The sequence below is a fragment of the Aulonocara sp. 'chitande type north' Nkhata Bay genome, linkage group LG20 (assembly GCF_057382095.1).
Source record: "Aulonocara sp. 'chitande type north' Nkhata Bay isolate Kocher_YH1m ecotype deep benthic linkage group LG20, A_spYH_male_GT1.1, whole genome shotgun sequence".
Taxonomy (NCBI): Eukaryota; Metazoa; Chordata; class Actinopteri; order Cichliformes; family Cichlidae; genus Aulonocara; species Aulonocara sp. 'chitande type north' Nkhata Bay.
In genome coordinates, this window is record NC_141363.1 from 31,494,467 (window position 1) to 31,503,488 (window position 9,022).

A 9,022-nucleotide genomic window follows, 5' to 3' on the forward strand; every position below is an offset into this window, starting at 1 on the left:
AATAATATTAAATAATATTAATATTAATTTTCTGGCAAGTGATGAATGACCCTTTGGGAAGCCAGCTGTGTCAACATTAGATGGGGTTTTGTTCTTGAAAATAACAAAAACAATGATAAGAATAATGATAAAAGAAACAAGATGCTTGTCTGCATTTAACACACCTTTGAATTTCTTCTATGTGAAACAGTCAGTTAGTCTTTCTGAAAGACACACACACTGTTTAAACCTCTGAATACAATATCAATGCTGCAGATTATATTATTAATGCAATGGTAATGATGATGATTATTTACCAATAGCAGTAAAATAATTTCCCTGCTCCACAAGTGTTTACTGGGTTTTACCACAGGGAGGATTCCCATGGTATCTTGCCTGTCACAGCTGTGTGGTGAGTTGGTACTGTGCTGACCACCAAGTCAAGCCAGGAGATATGTGGAGGTCCATGTCTGGCGCAAGCTCAGACAACCGTAACAGAGGCCAGAGGTCAGCAGCTGAGATACTCCCTGTTGACAGATCTTCCAGGGAATGATGCCATGTTTTCATACAGATTATAGAGGCAGAGATGATTTACAGCAGAGTTATATTGCACTATGTTTGCTTAATAAACACTGGAAGATTCTACCGCCACTATTACCAGCATACTTTCTAAATAAATGCTTTTTTTCATAGTGATGACAAGTGACAAAGGGATGATTTACAATAATAAAAACATAAAAAGACTTTTCAGCTGAATCTGCAGCTCTCCTCAGCTTTACGGGGCTTTATGGGGAGTTTAAGCCCATCGTTTATACATCCGGCCGAGCATTACTGCTTTGGTTCACTCTTACTGCAAATGCAGATACATTTAGACACCAGCAATTCCACACAAAGCAGCATTCAGCTGCTATAGAGATCAAAATCAGAGCAAATAGAAGCAAGAGAAAGGGGAGTGTGTCAGGCTTATATGCATCTTGTTGTGTTTACAACTGTTTCAAGTGGCCAATAAAATAAGTTATTGCAGGTTCAAAGCTTTAATGATTGATTTTTTTGGCTTCTTGGCACATGTGCAAAAAGCCATAAACACATTATTATTGTCTAATAGAGCTGCTGTGGTGAAAGTATTACCAAACTATTATCCATTTACCAGTTTTACCAGAGGCTTGTTTTAAAAAAATAAAAATGAATAAAGAGGAGGATATGGACAAGTATTACCATCAGTTTTTACATTTTTAAGACACATATTACTTAGGAGGCCCATGCCTGTTTATTCTTTAATACCATTAGGCCTTACAAGCAGGTTTTGATAGTGCACTTTGGCAATCTCACAGACACCTGACTCTTGACCTGCTAGGTTAAATGGATACCCATAAGTTTCTTTCCCACACTGCCTAGGGAGACCCATGCGTCACTGCTGCATGGCCTCCCACCTCTTCACTTAGGCTACTCCACTGGTGCACATGGGAAATGTAAGATTATCTCCTGCATAACAATTTATATCAGTTTTATATTTGTTTTTTGTATGTCATTAATATTTCTTTGTAGGCCTTCACTTCAAGCCAAAATTTAGACTTTGGTCATGCAGAACTACTCAGAACCGTATAATAAAAGCTGTTGAAAAAGGTGCAACTGAGCAAACCTCAAATGTGTTCCTGCTGACAGATGCATATCAGAGGCAGAATTCGTGCGAGAAGCTATAGCAGGGTTGCGTAGGGACTGTGTTATCTCTCATAATAAGAATGATAAGAAGCAGAGCAGTGGTTGTTAGCAGGAAACGAGACTCAAGGAAGTTATCACTCAAACAAATAAGCCTGACTGCCAAAGCCACAAAAATGCAACATTCTGCCCATCTGGCATGCATATAAATGCGACATGTCACTTTTTCTAATTAGTTAGTTCATATAATTAGCTACAAAAGAGCAGCGAACAACAATTTGGTTTCACAGATTTTATACCCAGTTATGTTTTCATCATTTGAAATCCATGAACTTCAAATTAGGAATGATGAGTCTGTGATTCCATCTGGAGACAATATGTATGAAAATATGTGGGGCAGTCTTCACATCAGGAGGTAAAAAGTGTCGAAATTGAGATCAAAGGTGGCAGTAAAATCATGTTTTATGTACAACAGATTGATAGCCATCCTCAAAAGCTTGGTTGTATGATTACATTTGATCTTACACATTTTGTTTTTATTTTATATATTGATAGTTGGAGTTATCGTCCTGAATTGGTGCTTGAATTTTCACTAAGGAGCAGGGGTTTTTTTTTTTAGACCTTTTTGCTGCTTGATTTCCGACCAGCAGAGGGCAGCAATTGACTGAAAAATCCACTAGGACAACTCTCAGGAGTTCTTCCTGTTCTTTGATCACATGCAACTCAGAAGAAAAACATTACTTATTAATCTCCGTGAGACTGTTTGTAGGATATGCACGTGTGTCTTCATCCTTACACTTCAAGATAAAGACTGTCCAGACTCATCTTTAAGCTGCACTGGGACAAGCTACCTCCAAAAGAATTGACATGATGTCTGAAAATCCCTGTTCTTTATATTCAAGCTTTTCCATTCTAAAATATTTATAATACATTTATAATTTAAGCATAGAATGGTATAACTCAAGGGATGCACAGTGTTAACAGACGACTTATTAGAAAAAAAACAACTAGTATTACTAGCAGCCTGTCCCAAGAAACAAATGTGGAGTGCAGAATGCTTGGACTTGAATGCAAGATACAGCAAAACAAGGTTAAAAAACAACAAGTGAGACATTTATTTGTCTGGAAGAGTAAAACAAACAAACAAACAAAGAAACAAAACACCCAAAAGACAAAAACAAAACTGAGGTATAACATCCAAAGTACAAGGAGCCCAGGGAAAACACAGAGGAAAAGTACAACACAACAAGGGAGAAGTAGAGGACAATATATACACAGGAAGACAGTGCCCACTAACAAGGGAAGCGGAAACAGCTGGAAACAGCTGGTGATGACAATCAAGACAGGAGGGAAGAAGCAAAACTAAACATGAGACTAGAGACAAATGACTATCAAAGTAAAGCAGGAAATGAAAATCATCACAACTGAAACCCAAAGAGAAGAACATAACAAACTTAACAATGTACATCAGTAAATGGGAAAAATAATCCCAAAAACTACTTAAATAAATTAAAAGAAGGCTTGTCTAAAAAGGTTATTTTCAAGCTCACTGGAGTTAGATGACGAGATATGAAAAGATATTGTGGAAAAAAAAAAGTTTTGCGCTCTATCAACATTAACTGCAATTCCCAGAGAGCTCTATTAGGAAGCAGGTGCACTGTTAGGATAAAACAGCTGGAGAACACACCAGAAACCATGGCAACTGCACTTGTTTTGCTGCTCAGCGTTTGCGACTCAACACAGTGTGCCCATCCACCTGGATCAATGAATATTTAATAACAGCAGTCACACAGTACCTTAATTATAGTTAAACAGCTCTGGTTGGTACTTGCTTGGCTCATACTGTACATCTGAATTACTCCAACGTATGTTAATTGGTGGTAGTGGAGTGCATAGATAGATACTTCCTCACCACTGCTACCACTCTACTCCTACCACTACAGCTACTGCTAATACATCTCCTAATGAAACTCTTACTACTAGTGAGAAGTTACTCATCCAACATGTCATGAATCGCTGTGCGGCAGGCGGGAGTTGGACCCAAAATGCAGGACTCACAGACTCGAGGGAATGAACTCAAAACACAGCTTTATTTGCCGGTAGAACAAACATACAAACTAAACTAAACTGGGAAGCCACAAACTAAGAACTTACAGCGAGACACAGGGAGATCCACACACAGCATGAGGGACGACGTCACACCGACTCAGAGAAACACAGGGTTTAAATACACTGGGGAGTAACGAGGGGAATGAGACACAGAAGGAGGGCACAGCTGGGAGAAATCAGGACTGACGAGACAAGCAAAGCAGGACGCATTCACATGAGACACGGACCTTCAAAGTAAAACAGGAAGTATCACACAGAGATGCGAACTTGACACAGTGGAGACAGCAACTAAGAAATACAGAGACATAAACCATAAGGCAGAGGTCTAAGAACCAAAATACACAGGGAAATACTCAGCTGGGAACACAAGAGACTAGACTAGAGAGAGTAACAAAAAACCAACCATGAGAACATAATGCACAATGCAGAGTGACAGAAAACAAGAAACTCAAACATGCAAAGACACAATTACACAGAACAGAGGGGACACAGAGAGACATGAAGGGCAAGGGATCAAAACTAGAAGCCATAGAATAAATCACACACAAGTACAATAATACGAAAATCACAAAGAACTAAAAACGCTGGGTCAGGAGACCCAGGACCGTGACAGTACCCCCCCCTCAAGGGCTGGCTCCAGACAGCCCAAACACAGAAAAACAAAACCAAACAGAAAACAACCCAGGGCGGGCGGCGGGGGCCCAGGACGGAGGGCTCGGAACAGAAAACAAAAGAAGAGCACAGCAAACACCGGAGCCCAAGAAAACAACCCAAACACCGAGCAGTTCAGGGGGCCGACCGTGCGCAAGGCAACGGCGGAGACGTGGAACCAGTTCAGGGGGCCGACCGCGCGGAAGGCAGCGGCGGCGGCGAAGGAGACGACGGAGCAGTTCAGGGGGCCGACCGCGCGGAAGGCAGCGGCGGCGGCGAAGGAGACGACGGAGCAGTTCAGGGGGCCGACCGCGCGGAAGGCAGCGGCAGCGGCGAAGGAGACGACGGAGCAGTTCAGGGGGCCGACCGCGCGGAAGGCAGCGGCGGCCCTCCAGTCTCAGGCGTGCTGGCCATGGCCTGGTGGGCACAGGACCAGACGAGGACGAAGACTCGGAGGCCGGACCAGACGAGGACGAAGACTCGGAGGCCGGACCAGACGAGGACGAAGACTCGGAGGCCGGACCAGACGAGGCTGCAGAGGCTGAGGCCGGACCAGACGAGGCTGCAGAGGCTGAGGCCGGACCAGGCCGAGCTGCAGAGGCCGAGGCTGGACCAGGCGGAGCACAGGCTGAAGCCGAAGCTGGGCCAGGCGGAGCAGAAGCAGAGGCTGAGACCGGACCAGGCGTAGCAGAAGCAGAGGCTGAGATCGGACCAGGCGTAGCAGAAGCAGAGGCGGATGCAGCCGGACCAGGCGACGACGAGGCGGTCGCAGGTGGCGGCTGGACAGGCTCCTCGGGCCCTCCAGCTGGTGCGGCGTGAGGCTGAACGGGCCCCTCGGACCCTCCAGCGGAGACAGGAGGCTGAACGGGCCCCTCGGACCCTCCAGCGGAGACAGGAGGCTGAACGGGCCCCTCGGACCCTCCAGCGGAGACAGGAGGCTGAACGGGCCCCTCGGACCCTCCAGCTGACGAGGCGTGAGGCTGGACGGGCCCCTCGGACCCTCCAGCTGACGAGGCGTGAGGCTGGACGGGCCCCTCGGACCCTCCAGCTGACGAGGCGTGAGGCTGGACGGGCCCCTCGGACCCTCCAGCGCAGACAGGTGGCTGAACGGGCCCCTCGGACCCTCCAGCGCAGACAGGTGGCTGAACGGGCCCCTCGGACCCTCCAGCGGAGACGAGGAGGTGCTGGCTGGGCTCACTGGAACCCCCAGCGGACGAGGTAGATGGCGGCACGGGAGCCGCGGAGTGCTGGATGAGCTCATCCGAGCTTCCAGCAGGAGCCGATGTAGAGCCAGAGAGAATTGGGACCCCGGGCTCAACGTTAAGCTGGCTAGAAAACTGCACTGCTACGGGGAACTGGGCCAAAGGTTCAGGTGCGAGCTGAGCTGCTGGACACACGGGGACCTGAGCTGCTGGACACACGGGGACCTGAGCTGCTGGACACACGGGGACCTGAGCTGCTAACGGTGGAGAAGTAAATGACTGCACAGGGGACTGAACTGATGTCTGTAGTAACGGTGGTGGTGAGAGTGGAGTAGGTGGTGGAGTTAATGACTTCACAGGGGAATGAACTAGAGGTAGTGACGGTTGTGGTGCTGGTGGTTGAGTGGGTGACTGTGCTAAAGGAGGCTGCACTGGGGACACTGGAGACTGCACTGGGGAAAGCAGGGCTGCAGGAGGCTGCACTGGGGACACTGGAGACCGCACTGGGGACACTGGAGACCGCACTGGGGACACTGGAGACCGCACTGGGGACACTGGAGACCGCACTGGGGAAAGCAGAGCTGCAGGAGACTGCGCTAGAGACTGCAGTGATGGTTGTAGTGGAGGTGTGACGGGTGGAGGAGTGGCTGAAGTGGCTGCGGGTCGGGCGGCTAGTGGCTCAGCTACAGAGCATATTAACGGCAGGGCTATGGGTTGAATGTCTGACTGAGTAGCAGCCTGAATGGCTGGGTGTAGTGATGGTGGTGGTGGAAGGGAAACAGGTGGTAGTGTGGATGACAGAACTAAGGGCGACTGAGTGGCAGACCGAACTGATGACTGAAGCGATGGTAGAGGTGAAAATGGAGCGTGTGGTGGAGTTAATGGCTGTGCTAGCGGGGACACAGGAGACGCAGCTTGTAGCTGGGCAGCTAAGAGAGCGTCAGGAGGCTGGGCAGCTGATAAACTGTTCACATTACCGTCCGTAGCACAAAACACAACCCCTGAACGAATAGTCCCACGGTTCGACACAGAAAAAGAGTCCTTATTCACCACAGCCGGCGATGTAAAAGTCCGAACGTCCGGCTGTGGGGTGGCGCGCCCGCGGCGTGATCGACGCTTCTTCCCCGCAGATAGCTCCAAAGGGCCGGGCAAAACCTCATCCGGCCGGTGAAACTGACGCGGCTGCTCCAGGGTGGCTGTTGTCTGTTGCTGCTGGGCCAAGTCTGATATTTCCCGAGTTCGCGCCGCCTCCCGGGCTTTATTCAAATTGGCCAATAAGTCCAAACATCCTCTGACCTGGCGGAGATGAGAATTTCCTTTGAGGATTGCTTCGATAGCATTTATCCCCACAATCTTTGCCCTTGTATTGGAAGTGTGGGTTATCCACTCGACTAGGCGTTGGACACGTATCAGATCGCTCTCCCCGGGTAAGTCTGCTGGGTCCATGTTGTGGTGACGTCGTACTGTCATGAATCGCTGTGCGGCAGGCGGGAGTTGGACCCAAAATGCAGGACTCACAGACTCGAGGGAATGAACTCAAAACACAGCTTTATTTGCCGGTAGAACAAACATACAAACTAAACTAAACTGGGAAGCCACAAACTAAGAACTTACAGCGAGACACAGGGAGATCCACACACAGCATGAGGGACGACGTCACACCGACTCAGAGAAACACAGGGTTTAAATACACTGGGGAGTAACGAGGGGAATGAGACACAGAAGGAGGGCACAGCTGGGAGAAATCAGGACTGACGAGACAAGCAAAGCAGGACACATTCACATAAGAAACGGACCTTCAAAGTAAAACAGGAAGTATCACACAGAGACGCGAACTTGACACAGTGGAGACAGCAACTAAGAAATACAGAGACATAAACCATAAGGCAGAGGTCTAAGAACCAAAATACACAGGGAAATACTCAGCTGGGAACACAAGAGACTAGACTAGAGAGAGTAACAAAAAACCAACCATGAGAACATAATGCACAATGCAGAGTGACAGAAAACAAGAAACTCAAACATGCAAAGACACAATTACACAGAACAGAGGGGACACAGAGAGACATGAAGGGCAAGGGATCAAAACTAGAAGCCATAGAATAAATCACACACAAGTACAATAATACGAAAATCACAAAGAACTAAAAACGCTGGGTCAGGAGACCCAGGACCGTGACACAACATGTTTAATTCACTGGCTTCTACGTGTGATTTCACACGGTGATGCTTTATGATGTCACATTTTGTATTGTTAGGGCCCTCTGCAGGCCTGGATGCTAAAACTAGTTCAACAAATAAATCCTCATTCAACACCATACAAAAGGTTTTCATTTAGACATCATATGCTTGATGTAAAATAGAGGCATAACAGATAAACATATTTTATTAAACCACCACACCGGAAATACACTGATTGACTAATAGGTTGTATAGTATGGCTTACATTCTACATCAATCAGTAGTAGTAACATGTAATCAAGTAGAAAACAAACTCACAAATGGCAACATGGATACAAAAAATGTAAAGGTAAAAGTATACAGACCACACAAAGACAATCTTGAAAGACTCAAAACAAAATCGTAAATGACAGAGCACAAACCTCATAAACAAACGTTTAACAAGTTCCCCAATTCTTATGCTCTTTCACTCTTTTTAAATAAGTGCCATTTTTAATTCTTAATATAATAACAAGCATTAAATGCAGTATCTGTCAAATCCATTACATTTTTACAGAATAGCAAGCTGAAAGATGTTGTGGTTACTGCAATCACAGCAGGATTGTGTGTACAGGATATCCTCATTTAAAAAAGACATCCTCCTCTAATTGCTTAGCTTTGTGACTTCCTGGACAACAAGCACACATATCCTTGCACTCACCAAACATCCTCTGTGTGGCGTTAACAATAATGGGCTGACTCATCTCTGAAGGAGAACAATGGAAATCTCTTATTGTATCAGTCTGATTGTTGTTATCTGTCTTGTGTGCCTGTTTTTTGTTTTTTTCCTCTGCTGCTACTGTGACTGTCATTACTCATCCAGAAACACAGTGCTGGATAGATAAAACTGTGACATCAGACCAGAGTAAAGCACTCTCAGACTGCCTTAAGTCTTTGCTCCATTTTTAACAATCAGTTGGGCTAAACTAATATGTTCATTTTGACATGCCTTCAACTATGTTCAAGAGTTTATTTGGTAACTCCCTTTAATACAGCCCGTGACTGAGGGCATAATTCCCTTTAATTAAATATAATTACATTGGTTTTTACAGGAAGCAAATAAATACTTATACTGTAAGTAAATTTATTCTGTAAATAATTTTTAGTACTGCATAAGTTAATATATTTTAGAGAAAAGAAGAAACAATTACATTGTAAGTAGCGAGTCTACATAAAAGTAGCGTCTCTTTTTCTGTAAAATACAT